We start from the raw sequence: 14,563 nt of genomic DNA, 5'->3' as shown, positions 1-14,563 counted from the left end.
CCCCAATGTTGCCCTGCACATTATTAATTAGAAGAATATAGGTTGGAAATTACACAACGTGCACAAGCAGTTATGAAACAATCCAGGTTACAAACCTATAGTACAGTGTGTTCCATAAATGTAATAAAGGCTCATCCCAATCTATATATAATAATAGGAGGACCAATCCTGCTTTTTTATGAAGATTAGGTGACTACGAAACATAAAGAAATCAAGAGAAGAACTGACTAACATAGATAGAAAACACAATATTAGCATAAATGTGCTTTTAGGCTATGTTCACACAACGTATGTTTTATATACATCATGGCTGTGATTTATACAAAACATGTTATATTGGAATGAATGGAATCTCGGCCAGAGCGTATAAACATAGTATACGCTCCTGCTAGGATTCCATCCGGCCGCATGAAAAACTGACATGTCAGTTTTCTGCAGCCGCTATTCATTGAATAGCAGCCGCACAGACATGTCAATTCACACAATGGAGAGTGCGGCACATGTTAGCTTAGAAAACTGTCTTTTGGCGGGAGCAAGGGATTACCCATAATCCCTTGTGCCTGTCCAATCAGCTGCAAACCCCACTGTTATGTCAGCACCTCCCCCTCTATATAAGGTGATTGGCTTCCTGGAGGCGGCCAGTCGGCTGTGTATAGTGGGAGAGAAATAAAGAGAGATAGGGACAAAGAGGAGGGTGAATTGTGGGTGTTTTTCTGTGGAAGCAGTGAAGCCATTGTCCAGTATACCAAGTAACTGGGTGACTGTTATTCATTATACCAAGTCACGGGGTGCTGGGTGTTAATTATAGGAAGTCACAGTGAACACAGTGTCCACCTTTATACCTCGCTGGGTGCTCATTTACCAATGGCCACTGCTGTCCTGGGAGAAAATTGATATTACGCCGCTCATCCACCAACGTCCACTACTGTCCATGGCAGAAATTGAATGATGGACAGGTTAATTGACTTTTAAAAAAGAAAAGACATTTCCCAATTTTGACACTGTCACAGCAACAGCTGTTGAAAAAATGCTACTATGTCATAGTTCCACAATTGTAGCTACTATAGTTTGCCTGTTTTAATAAAGAATTATGTTTGTATGTGATTTGCGAAATGAATATCCGAGTTATTCACTCATCTCTACTATTTAGGCATTTTGGTGCACTTGGATCGGACTATCGGCCCACTCTACAGATATTTGTTAGAAGGGTCAGGCTGAACAGTGGCGATCAGGGCACTGGAGGCGGTAGTTCTCAGTGGACCTCAATCTGTGATTCTGTCACTATTGTTTAGTATAGGTCTATATGTGCTGATAGCTACAGTGATTATAGAGTTTGAATAAAACATAAGTAATGCTGGGACCAATTCTACTGACCATTGAGCAGAATACAGAGTAACGTTTGTTTAGCTACTATATAATCTAAGTCTGGACTTTTTAAAGTTTCTTCAGAAGAGTCCTTTGATTTGGACAACAAATAATATATTGTTTTATGATTGTTTAATAGAAAGTAAGTAGTTTCTGTAAGGACACAACGAAATAGGCTGGAGGGGGGAATTCATAGTACTGGGAGTGTCACATCTTCAAAAAAAAAAAAAAAAAGAACTTGACTTAGGTCCAAGAGCTCAGAATTTACACAGCGCTATGGAAACAGCAACTTATATAATGTGCACTGTTTTATTATGTCTCTTTACAAGCTACAGTCTCTCTGTCATTTCTAAACTACACACACCCATAGAGACAGAGGGACATCTCTCCAGTCCTGACATGACTGGAAACTTGGAGAGCAGCCTGTTATTGTGATGCAAGGAAGTGAGGAAATGAAGAGTACAGGATATAGGACTAGAACTCTTCACTTACATACTGGACATCCTACCTGCAGCTCCTGAACCGTGAGTCTACAAAACGCTGATCATTTCCAAAATCATTTCCTTTCAAACCTTTTTAATGTGTGGGCTGTGTGATAGACACCGGTGCAGGTCGTTGTCTGACAACCTGTGGTGGGCTTGTTCTATTCCTTCTCTTGCTTCTATATATTCTCCACTATTCTCAACTATTTTTGTTGTCTCCCTATTGTCCTTGTCCTACAAGACAACGCTCACTTCTTTGCACTTAACCTTGTATGTTCCACTCATAATCTTTAACCCATTTCCTTTCAGGACAAATCATCCATTGTCAGGAGACATTTGAAAAAAATCAGGTAAGTCCTAAGACAAAACTATAGATGTCGATATCACAGAAAGGCTTATTTAACTATTTATTTTCATGTAATTTTTTTTGTATAGAATTTTGCAAAATCATGTACGTCAGTTGTACAACAAGAATTAAAGTTCTCACGAAGGGAGGGGGTGCCGGAACATAATAAACAAAGTATACTTACTTATCCTCGTGCCCCGTAGCATTGCTTCCAGGTCTCGTTGACAGCCACCAGCTCCTCTAGCTGCAATGTCAATTGCCCGCTCAGCCAATCAGTGACTGGGGCGGGACACCATCCCGGTCACTGAGTGGTTATGCAGGCAAATCGATCAGTTTGGGCAGTGACATTGCAGCTGGAGTATCCGGGTATGCAATGTTACGAAAATGACAGCTGGTGGCTGTCAGCAAGACCCGGGAGCAGCACAACAGAGGCACAGGGACACATAAGTATACTTTGTTTATTATGTGCCCACACCCACGTGCCATTTTTTTAAAATTTCATGGGACTTCTCTTTTAATGAAATGTATGGAATGGACCTGGTTTTAAATGGGTGAATATTGTGCAACCTGAAATTTTAGATATGAATAATTCTTACACTATTTTGAAATTTATGTTGCAGTTATATCGCTGTTTATTATCACATTGTGCACGCAACAAATTTTTCATCACAGGCACCAGATGAAATGATGGCTTCCTCTCAGAATGGAACAGCGATTATACATGCGCCTTGACACTCTATTCACTGTCTGTTGGACTAATGGATATAGCCAAGCACCATACATAAATGGAGTGGCAATGTGCATATGTAACCACCACTCTATTCAAACAGGGGACTCAGGTCCGCCATTCTCATGATCCCTGGAACTCTAAGGGGGGCATTTATTAAGTCCGGCGTTTTTTACGCCGGACTTAAAAATGCCCCCACAGCTCCGACGCTACGGAGATTTATGTAGAGGCGGACTGCCTCTAGATAAATCCCGTGCGCGCCGGTGCGCACCGCCGAAAACCTACGCCAGCTGAGGACTGGAGTAGGTTTTCGGCGTATATTTGGGCGGAACGGATGGTAAATCGCGCGGACTCTGAGTCCGCGGTCTCCGTTCCGCCCACTACACGCCCCCTTTCCGCCCCCTGGCGTATTTGGCGGAAAGTGCCGATTTGCGAATATTTTATTGGCAGATCGGCCATTTGCGTATAAAAAAATACGCAAATCGGCACTTTCCGCCGAAAATCATCCGTGCGCAGGATGATACATGTGGCCCTAAGTCTCAATCTCCATTGTCTATCTAAGTCTCTAATAGTCCCCAAACACCTCATAGTTTTTTCGGCTGTACTCACCACCCACAGCGGTTTCAGCCATCAAGGTATAAGGTGTATAGGGCTCCCCCAAAAGTCCATCGACAGATGGTGCTTGCAGAGGTTGGGGTGGGGTGTGATTGAAAATCACTGCTGACCCCTTTGCTCTGAGAGAGATATACTGCAGCCAGAGCTATCTTGCTGCTTAATCTTCCACTCCTTATCAATAATACAGGAATAGAGATGAGCGAACCTCGAGCATGCTCGAGTCGATCCGAACCCGAACTTTCGGCATTTGAGTAGCGGTGGCTGCTGAACTTGGATAAAGCCCTAAGGCTATCTGGAAAACATGGATATAGTCATTGGCTGTATCCATGTTTTCCAAACAACCTTAGAGCTTTATCCAAGTTCTGCAGCCCCCGCTAATCAAATACCGAACGTTCGGGTTCGGATCGACTCGAAACCGAACCCGGTTCGCTCATCTCTATACAGGAACAATCAGCCGTGCATCCCCATTGAGGTGAATGGGGTTGGCTGAAGCACCCTGCACACCCAGGTAGCCAGTATCGCCATGTTTGTGTCAATAACTTACAATAATACAAACATCTATGCATGTTGTACATATACCTGCTTATAGAGTTCACCTCGAGATTGCAGGTAGAGATGCATGTTAAAACAAATATGGGTGTGAGTAAATTCTAAAAGTTTCTGTCTCATCTCTATCCCTAGGACTGGCCCATCGTCTTACGTGGAGTGTTCCTTAATTGGTGCCAAGTTGACATCAGCAGGATTAATATATCTGTCACACCCATTCATTGTGGCGGAGGTGTACAGTCACATTCCCCTGCACAGCAGAGACCGTGCGCCGCTGCAACATTCTTCTGGTTGAAAGCTCTCCAAGTCCTAGAAGTTGAGGATGAGTAGCTGCAGCTGTCTGCGCCCAGAGACTGATTCAGAGGATGAGGTGAGTAATTCTGCGTCTTTAGTCGTCAGTTTTGCAAATTCTTTAAAGTTTTTGAAGGTTCAACAGTTGTATTTTTCAGTTTTCATATTAGCATTTATGTCAATGATGTGCCATGTAGCAGCAGCCTGCTCACATGTGACTGGAAACCCAATCACCCTACACTGTATGACGTGAGGGATGATGGAATTCTTTCCTGCCTAGAGGATTGGCCCAGCCCCCTTTGAAGGTAGTATTACCCCATTCACCTGGGACAAGGCTGTGGTAACTGCTGTGTGTAGCAACCCTACTGACTAGCACTTTTTTGCATGGGCATCTAGTTATATGATAATCTGCATTAAATTAAAGAAGCAGTCTTCTTTTTTTTTTATTCCAGCCCTCATACTCACCTAGGCTGACCTCTTTCTACAGTAAGGGTCCATTTACACGTTCCGTACTTACAAATAATTTGCTACAGAACAGACTTCGGGAACTCAGGGCATCATCTTTCATGAGAATAATAATCATTTTTATTTATAGAGCACAAACAGATTCAAAACCACTTTACAATTCTGGGGGTGAGGGGGCATACTTAGACAAAAAGAGACATAGCAGAGATATACGTATAGTTATCAAACTATACATGATGAGTGAGGTCCCTACTCGCAAGAGCTTACAAACTACTAGGATAGCTCTCCACCGTGGTTCTACCTGGGCCCTGGTCCTCTGCCAGGTCCCCTCTACAAGCAGGTAGTCAGCACTACACAGGGGTAGGATGCAGAACAGAGCTCTCTTACAAACTTCTTTCTCTAAGCACCACACAAGCTGTGTGATGCACTGTTAAGCCCTTCTGGAGAGGACTAGCCTACAGATCACCTCAACCCACGCCTAGGACTAGGAGTTACTACAGTGCAGGACAGTATCCACAAAAGAGCCAAAGAGCTAAGTACTGATCCGGGTGGAGCAAAGTAACGTAAAGTCGATGAATCTCGCAGTGCGGGTGTACTTTGGAAATCCTAACTATTCCGCTCATCCCAGGTAAGAGGGTCTGGAGCCTGTGTCGACCGTTAGTACGGTTCTGCCAAATCTAGTGGGCATAAGGTGGTGTGAAGACTATAGGAAAGGTCAAAACACAGGCACAGGTTGTTTCTTCTTCTACAAGTATTCTTCTATGCACTCCAACCTCTTGGCAGAGCACATTACTACTTGGGTTGAGACTGGCACTCTCCTCTCTACTACTTCAGTACAACTTTATCAACTCTACTACATGCTACTCAGCACTTCGCATACAGATCTGGTGGTTCTATGTACGTGTATTTATTGGAACTATACCAAGTGTACTTCAAGATCTGTTGCATTATTTGCTGCACATTAACAACTAGTAAGCCAAGTCAACTTTAGCAACTGAGTCTGTGATTACTGGCTACCACCTGCACAGCACGTACACTGCAACCTTGGGACATTTCCCCTTTCTGTGGGTGGCGGGTCCTACCACTATTCGGGAGGGTTACTGCACCACTCTGGCCACCTGGGACATAATCCCAAGGGACCCTGCAGCAACCCGACAGGACACCGACCACAGGGGAGAAGGGTACAACTGGCCTTATGCTCAAAAAACAGGCGTGCCACCACACCTCTGTGCCCACCAGGCATTGGCGTCACGTGACAAAACCCTTAAGGTCTGGCTGTATGTCGGCCATCCACCCCAAGGAGTGGCATCACACTTCCATCTAGCTAGCCCGCCTCCAGTGCTTTCGCCCTGGGCCGATACCCTTGGATAGAACAGCGCCGTACACGGGAACCAGCCGGTCTATCCGTGGGTCAAATTAAAGCCAATGTACCTGATGGTACATTCGCTTTAAATCTCTGTGCTACTGTACTGATGATGCAAGGAGTTCTGAAATTTGTTCTGTAACACATCGTCCATAATTACAGATTGTGCACGGAATGTGTGAATCAGCCCTTTGGCATTATTTGTGTTCTGTTCCAGTACTGTTCCAAGTCCTGTTGGTGTCCATGTGGCTTCTCCTCTTACTGTCCCAAGTCTATAAGGCATCCGAAAAGCCAAAAGTCAGTCTTTTATTCATCTCTTTGAGAGCTTTCATAAAAATGCGTATAGCTCTGTGATTTCCAGCCTCTGTAGGCTCAGGACAGCCAGATGAGAGGTCACATGGGCATCGTCAGGACCTAAACATGGAACATGGAAATAACGCTGTACTGCGGGAACAAGATCAGACTGGGTAAGTTCATGGACAAACTTGTTTCCAGGGTCGAAATAACAATAAAAACAGGCTGCTTCTTATAAAGGGTTATCCAGGATTAGAAAAAAAACAGCTATTTTCTTGCCAAAATATCACCACCCCTGTCCTCAGGTTGTATGTGGTATTGCAATTCAGTTCTATTCACTTCAGTGGAACTAAGCAAACTGAGCATCAAAACCCACACTCAAACTGAGGACTAGAGTCATGTTGTTTCTAGAAGAACCCCTTTACGTATACAAAAGGTACGGGAGTTCAAGTTATATGTAAAAAAAAATGTTACATATTTTGTACACTGTCGCAGCTTCAATTTTGTGGAGCCAGGTGGAAGATGCAGGTAAGTTATGGTGGACTAATTTTAAGCTAATAGAGGATGCAAAACTTCATGGTTTATATTCCCATCTCACAATCTCAGTCCCTTTCACCCTGTTTGTAGTGGCTTAAGGTGGCAGGGAAGCCATCATTTGCATAACTCCCTTTGACGTTAATGGGAGATGAGTAAACAGTGAAGCCCTGTGAGTTATACTGTTCACACAACCCCTGGAGTTACATACACAGTGTAGCTCACGAGGTTACACAATTTATGCAACTCCCATTAACATTAACAGGAACTAGATTTGCATTTCCAGGGAAATACAGAGGAGGAAATTTATTTATTTGCGCCTATTTTTAGGTGAATAATTGGATATTTCACCCATTTGTGCTCTAAGTTCTATTTATGAACCAGAATTCGACGAGCGAATATTCTTTAGATGCAACTTTGTTTTTAATCTGCAAGTTTTGAGTATTCATCCAAAGGTTTGCATTATCCGGGATTAGTGCCCAATTTATCATTTGCGAATTTTTAAAAATCAACTGACGTCAGAAACCTATATAGATTTGTAATTTACTTCTATTTTAAAATCTCAAGTCTTCCAGTACTTTCGGCTGCTGAATGTCCTGCAGGAAGTGGTGTATTATTTCCAGTCTGACACAGTGCTCTCTGCTGCCACCTCTGTCCGTGTCAGGAACTGTCCAAAGCAGTAGCAAATCCCAAAAGAAAACCTTTCCTGCTTTGGACAGAGGTGGCAGCAGAGAGTACTATGTCAGACTGGAAATAATACACCACTTCCTGCAGGACATACAGCAGCTGCTAAGTGCTGGAAGACTTGAAATTTGTACTGTTTCTCATAAAGCCTGATGGCAGTAAAAACTGTCAGGTCACCAAAGGCTGTATCCATGTTTCCCCTGGACTCCCTAGGGCTGCATCCAACTTCTTCAGCCGCTGGTAATCATATGTCAAAGGATTGGACTCTAGCATGTTCCTGTTGCGCCCATTTCTAGTCAACAACTGACAATGACAGAAAGGCCTTGCAATCACTGTAAAATATAAACATTGAAAAGGGAAATATACAGTATTTTCCAGTGTATAAGCGACTGGCCGTAAAAGACGACCTTTAACCTTTAAGAAGATTGTCAGGGGTTTGCCTTATACGCTGGAAAATGTTAACCCCCTACCTGCGGTCAGGCAGGGGTTAAAGGGAACCAATCACGAAAAAAACGTCCATAAAGCTAAGGAAACGTGCTGGTACATCAGCCAGCATCCTTCCTAAACATCCCCCTGTACCCCCCGTGATCCCCTCTATTAGTCAGTATTCGTACTTTGATTAAGTCCCGCACTGTATGTAAATCTCCGCCAAGTAGTCATGGTGGGCGGATTTAGTCATTGTCCTGGGCAGCAGGAGGCATTGTAATCACGCCCACAGGGGCGTGATTGAAAGTCGTGTGTTCCACTTACGTCAGCCGGGGCCTGCGTTCCACGTCGGCGGCGTGCTGACGTCTTCAGGACGCCGCACATGCGCAGTACGCCGGTTGTGTCTCCCTCCGTACTGCGCATGCCCCTGTGGGCGTGATTACAGCGCCTCCTGCCCCCCAGGACAATGACTAAATCCGCCCACTGTGACTACTTGGCGGAGATTTACATACAGCGTGGGACTTAATCAAAGTACGAATACTGACTAATAGAGGGGATCACGGGGGGTACAGGGGGATGTTTAGGAAGCGTGCTGGCTGATGTACCAGCACATTTCCTTAGCTTTATGGACGTTTTTTTCGTGATTGGTTCCCTTTAACTGCAGCTAAATTTTAAAAAAAGCAAAAAACATTTAACCTGGGGCCCGTTCCCGGCCTCTGCACGCATCTCGTACCGTTCCCGGCCAAAAAGACAGAAATGGCTGCACATCACACCCATGGCCGACACGAAAGCTTATTCAGCTACATTTAAAACCAACATCAGAAGTTTGTATATAATTTGGCCAAACCATATTGCCTCATGTACCACGTGCAGGTCTTCTGATACACATGTGTGATATACACTACCTGCGCCGAAGACGGAGATTGCTGAACCTCTCCCGGGCAGACGAGCGTCTCATCGGAGAGGCTCGGAGACACTCAGCTGCTGGGAGAGCTTCGGGAGAATAAGAGAGGCGTTGGAAGTTCCCGAAGCCTCTCTCATTCTCCCGAAGCTCTTCCGGCAGTCGAGCGTCTCCGAGCCTCTCCGATGAGACACTCGGCTGCACGGGAGAGGTTCGGCTATCTCCAGCGCAGGTAATGTACGTCACACTGCCTGCACCGGGAACGGTACGGGAGGAGTGCAGAGGCCGGGAACGGGCCCCAGGTGAGTTAAATGTTTATTTTTTTTATAGTGGTCGCCCCATATGGTGGAGATGAGCATCCCACCCTATGGGGCGACCCCCGACCCCCGACTTCTAAGAAGATTTTCCAGGGTTAAAAAGTCATCTTATATGCCAGAAAATACGGTTCATCGAATAGTTTTAGTATTTGCTTTCTATTTCTGACACCAATTGTTTGATATTGTTTTACTAGTACAAAGAAAATCCTGAAAAAGAGCCAAGTGAGGAGGATAAAGAAGTGGTCAAGGTGGATGGAGATGTGATCCTGCCTGCAGCTGTTGCAGGTGCAGCATACAGGGCACAGAACAATCGAGAACGTGAAAAGGAGCGGCAAAAGACAAGGGAGCGTGAAAAAAAGCGCGAGCATGAAAGACAAAAAGAAAGAGAGAGAGCCATGGATAGGGAAAAAGAACGAAGAAGACAACGAGAAAGACAAAAACAAGTGGAGAAACAGAGACAGGCTAGCAAGTCTAGACAAAAACAAGCAGAAAAACAGAGACAAAAAAAAAAATAAACAGGCTGATTTTTTTTAAATACATTTCTATTGCTTGTTTATCCTAGCATAAATATTCTAAAAACAACTATCCGTAGGGCATGTTCACACAGACAGGATCTGCCATAGGGAAAGTCAGCAAAAAATCTGTGTTAGAAATCCGTGTCTGATTCCGTGGCTGAAGCCCTGCAGATAATAAGCATGCAGCAGATTTGAAAACCTCACAGAGCAGTCATGATTCTGCACTGACTGTTTTCCTGCTATATTTGAGTTCTGAAATATACCCTTCACTTAAATCATATCCTGAATGTCAGTTACATGAAGAGGACTAAAGGTCCTTTTAGACCAAGAGATTTCATTGCCTCAGGGGCTGCAAACTGGCACCAATCAGCGATTACACAGCGTGACAAATTGAGGGGCCTGGGCTGCACAAACAATCCTTGTATCCTTGTGCAGCCTGGGAAACTGACAGAACACATATGTAAATATCTATGCTGTCAGTTTAAAGATCACAAGCAGCAGTGTATACTTACTATCCGTGCTGTTTGTGATCTGGCATCCAGATCTCCTGTGCCACCGGCTGTATCTTCGGACCCCGCCTCCTCTAGTTGTCAATCATTGTGGAGGAGGTGGGGCCTGAAGATACAGCAGTGGCTGGAGGATAGGAGACCTGGATGCTGGATCACAAGCAGCACCAATGTAAGTATACACTGCTGCTCGTTTACACAGGAAGATGTGTGGCAGGCAACAATAAATTTAAAACCCTGCTCTACAGACCTGATCAGCTGAAAATCGGGTGTTTTCCCCGTCCTCAGCTGGTCTGCATCACAATTTTACACCGGCAGATTTTTGCCCGCAGGAACGTTTCAAGCAACACAGCCTGCTAATAATCGGCCTGTGTAAAAGGCCCTTTAAGTATGGAATCCATGCTTGAATCTCCATCAAATACTAAATGTGTGAATCTACCCTTATCATTCAGTCTGTAGTTAGTAGACAACCTAAACTTTTGTCCACCACAGAAGTGCACTCATGCACTATGAGGCTATGTTCACATGCAGTATAAAACCGGTCTCAGAAAAGATCATCCCGGCCAGAACTGCAGTACCTGCCGGATAATCTTTAGCGCCGCAAAGTTCTGATGCGGGCACATCCTGCATCAGAACTCCCCACAGCACACAAAGAAGCGAGCGTCCGGAGCCGTTCGCTCCACTGTGTGCACTGACAGGGTTTTCTGCTGCTGCTATTCACAGCGCCGCTAGGGATTCCCTCAGCCTGCAGCACAATTTAAGCACTGCCGGAGTCACGGCTGTTGTAACAACGGCCATGATTTCTGCAGAACTTACGTAGTGTGAAAATAGCCTGACTGTGTCAAATCAGACTAGAAGGTATAAAGGGCAACTCCAGTGAAAACATTTCCTTTAAAAACAACTTGTGTGATAAGTACTGGAAGACTTGAATTTTTTTTAATAGAAGTAAATTACAAATATCTGGCACTTTCTGACACCAGTTAATTTGAAAGAAAAAAATTTGTGCTGGAGTTGCCCTTTAAGGCCTTTTTTTATAGGGTGATTATAGGATGAGGCAGTCGATTACTGCTCCATGTAGAAGCCAATGCTTGTTTCCCAGCATATTTTGTGTAGTCCTACAAGTCAGTGAGCAGCATATTCCCCTGTGTATATAGAGATGTGCTGCCAATGATATGGTGGCGCATATCATCTATCCCCCGGATATGTAATAAATGTTTTTTGGGAGATAATCCATTTAAGGTTCCTTATAGCAAATCTATAAATGCCAAATCTTCTGTTTGTGATGATGGACAGTACCTTATTCCTAGTATGCACCATTTGTTGTAGAAAGTCCCATTTAAGATCTTCAACAGAAGTGTCTGAAATCCCATTTTATTATTATGTACAAAATATACAGCACATCTCATCTATGCTGCATGTAAGGACTTCTATCCGTAATCACAGACTCTGCTTCCACCCGCAGAAAGATTCTGCTGCGGTATAGCTGCTTGTTTCTGAAGTACTAGACTGGCTGTTCCATGAAAGTATCAGAAATATCCAGAAGAGGGCGATGTGTCTACAGGGTGGGGATGCATTTTAAGAAACATAAAGAAAACATAAAGAAATACAAGTTTCCTCCAACTCTGCATCTATGTAGCTACAGTCGTGGGAGGGAGCATGATTCCGGAGCCCCTTTTGCTGCAGAATTACTTTCCATTGAGTCAATTTGTTGAATCAGACAAGATTTATGAACTATTCCAGATCCCTACACTGTGTACTACAAAGCTTGATTTTACAGAACGGGAAACCTAATGAACCTTGTAAGAAATTGTGAAAGAAAAGGTAAGAAGAAGAAGGAACAGTGTCTCCTATTGCTCATCCTTGGCAAAACATATACCAGGCAAGACAAGTAAAGATATAGGGCTGGACGGCACTGTGTGGCACTGTGGCTCAGGTGGGTGCTTCAACCTCAGTGGACGGACTCCAGGACCACCTTGGTAATGAAATAGACCGAGAAGAGGCAGCACTCCAATATATGGTGAAAAACGGTAGATAATTTATTCACCCATCAATGTGCAACGTTTCGATCTCCCAATGAGATCTTTTTCAAGCTTGAAAAAGATCTCATTGGGAGATCGAAACGTTGCACATTGATGGGTGAATAAATTATCTTCCGTTTTTCACCATATATTGGAGTGCTGCCTCTTCTCGGTCTATTTCATTACCAGGCAAGACAGATTACCACAACACAATCAGGGCCCAAGCAATCCAGACTGGGGAAGGCCTGAGGTCTGGTTCACGCAGCCATAATCAAACATAGCGTCCATATTGTGACACAATGTAGACCCATCACTTCTCGGTAATCTAAATTCTATAGTAAATATTTTATGAAATAACATAGACTGTAAACGATGGGGGAGATTTATCCAACATGGTGTAAAATAAAACTTGCTCAGTTGCCCCTAGCAACCAATCAGATTCCACCTTTCATTTTCCAAAGAGTCTGTGAGGAATGAAAGGTGGAATCTGATTGGTTGCTAGGGGCAACTGAGCCAGTTTCACTTTACACCATGTTTGATAAATCTCCCCCTATGTCTGCATTACTGTCACCACCTGCTGGCTGACTGGTGATGTCTTCTCTGATCAGAGTCGTTCTCTTTTCGCTTTCTTTTTCATCTCTCCATATGATGAGGTCTTCTGATGACTTCTGATGCTCCCCAGACATCTATGGCCATCAGTTCTACAGCTACCTCCCCAGCTACACACACAAATAGGCACACTACATACAGTAGATACACACATGCACAGTGGGCCCTGTGTCTCTACACCTTCCTGCTTGTCATAATGGCTGTCTCTATGTAGTAAGCTGGTGGTTATCCAGCTTACTGTATATGGCCTGTGACTAGGATGACAGGCAGGTGTATACCGAGTGGCTGGGCTCAGAGAACTTCTAAACTAGGAGTTCGGCCCTGCCGGGCTCCCTGATGCTGTGGGCCCTGTAGCAGCCGCCATGTCGCAGATTTAATAGTGCCTGAGGATATGGATAAAGATCACAACTGGGCAAATAACTATAAAATGATAAGCCCCATAGAAAAGTGGGAAATTAGTTCACTATTCCTCCTTATGGTGCCTCAACATTTACATAGTCTGTCGCTCATGATCCCTCATTTTCACACAGACTGCCTGCCATGGTTCACCATCTTTTACATATATTGCTGCTTATGGCTCCAACTCTTGAATAAACTGACACTCTCACACAGACTACTGCTCCCCCTTCCTCACAGACTGCCCATTCTGCACACTTTTACAAACTGTTCTGTGGTGCAGTAACTAAAGTTGCAGGCCCTTTGGTGACATCACCAGGAAGGTCCTGCAGCTCTAGGTGAATGCGCTCTGTGCAATTTTGCCATGATTTTTGCAAAATCACAGCAAAAAATAGGGGAGGAGGGTCCAAGTGTGGCAAGCAAGACAGCAACATCTGTACCCCCCATTACACCTCTGCCTACTTATCTAAGTGTATTCTTAAAGGAGAACTTCGGCCAAAAGTATTTTTTAATATGTTATTACTTATGGAAAGTTACACAAATTCCTAATGTGCATTAATTATGGGAAATGCACATATAGGGCTGATTCCCTTAATTTAGTAGATCATGGAGTGTTAAAATTCTCTAAAAATTCATGGTCACAAATCAGTTGTAATTCCTATGGAGTGTCCAGCAGGGGGGGCACTATATATAGAATTCATCGAGTACCATTGACTTCTATATATAGTGCGCCCCTGCTGCACACAAATATACTGCACTGTACTACTCCCCGATCATCTGCTCATAGTATGAGCAGATGATGGGGGAGTAGTACCAGGGCCATCCCCATCTCCAATCCGGCCCCCCTGCTGCCGCCACATATGCTCTGTACTACTCCCCTATCATCTGCTCATAGTATCACCTGATCCTGGAGCAGCATTACGAGCTCCGGGCGGGTCCGCTGCTGTAATTGAGGCCCCGGTCTCAGACCTACTTTCTCCCTGTGACCGGGCCTCAATTACAGCAGCGGACCCGCCTGGCACGCTGAAGCTGCGGCCTGCGGAGGTATGCATTGAGTGACAGCAGGGGCAGGCATCAGCGGCGGCACAGGGGGTCCGGGTGGGTCAGCTGCTGTAATTAAGGCCCCCGTCTAAGGGCGGAAGTAGGCCGTGGCAGGAATAGTG

At 44.6% G+C, this 14,563-nt stretch overlaps 1 long non-coding RNA gene across 1 annotated transcript; it reads left to right on the top strand.

The window, feature by feature from the left end:
- Window positions 1-1,685: 1,685 nt before the first annotated feature.
- On the top strand, window positions 1,686-9,895 carry LOC138787039 (uncharacterized). The gene is made up of 4 exons (XR_011362286.1): window positions 1,686-1,889; window positions 2,157-2,197; window positions 4,217-4,451; window positions 9,551-9,895. It is a non-coding gene; the product is annotated as an uncharacterized lncRNA (long non-coding RNA).
- The last annotated feature ends 4,668 nt before the right edge of the window (window positions 9,896-14,563 follow it).

This window comes from Dendropsophus ebraccatus, chromosome 3 (genome assembly GCF_027789765.1).
Source record: "Dendropsophus ebraccatus isolate aDenEbr1 chromosome 3, aDenEbr1.pat, whole genome shotgun sequence".
In the NCBI taxonomy this organism is placed as follows: Eukaryota; Metazoa; Chordata; class Amphibia; order Anura; family Hylidae; genus Dendropsophus; species Dendropsophus ebraccatus.
This window is presented reverse-complemented; position numbering and strand designations above follow the sequence as displayed.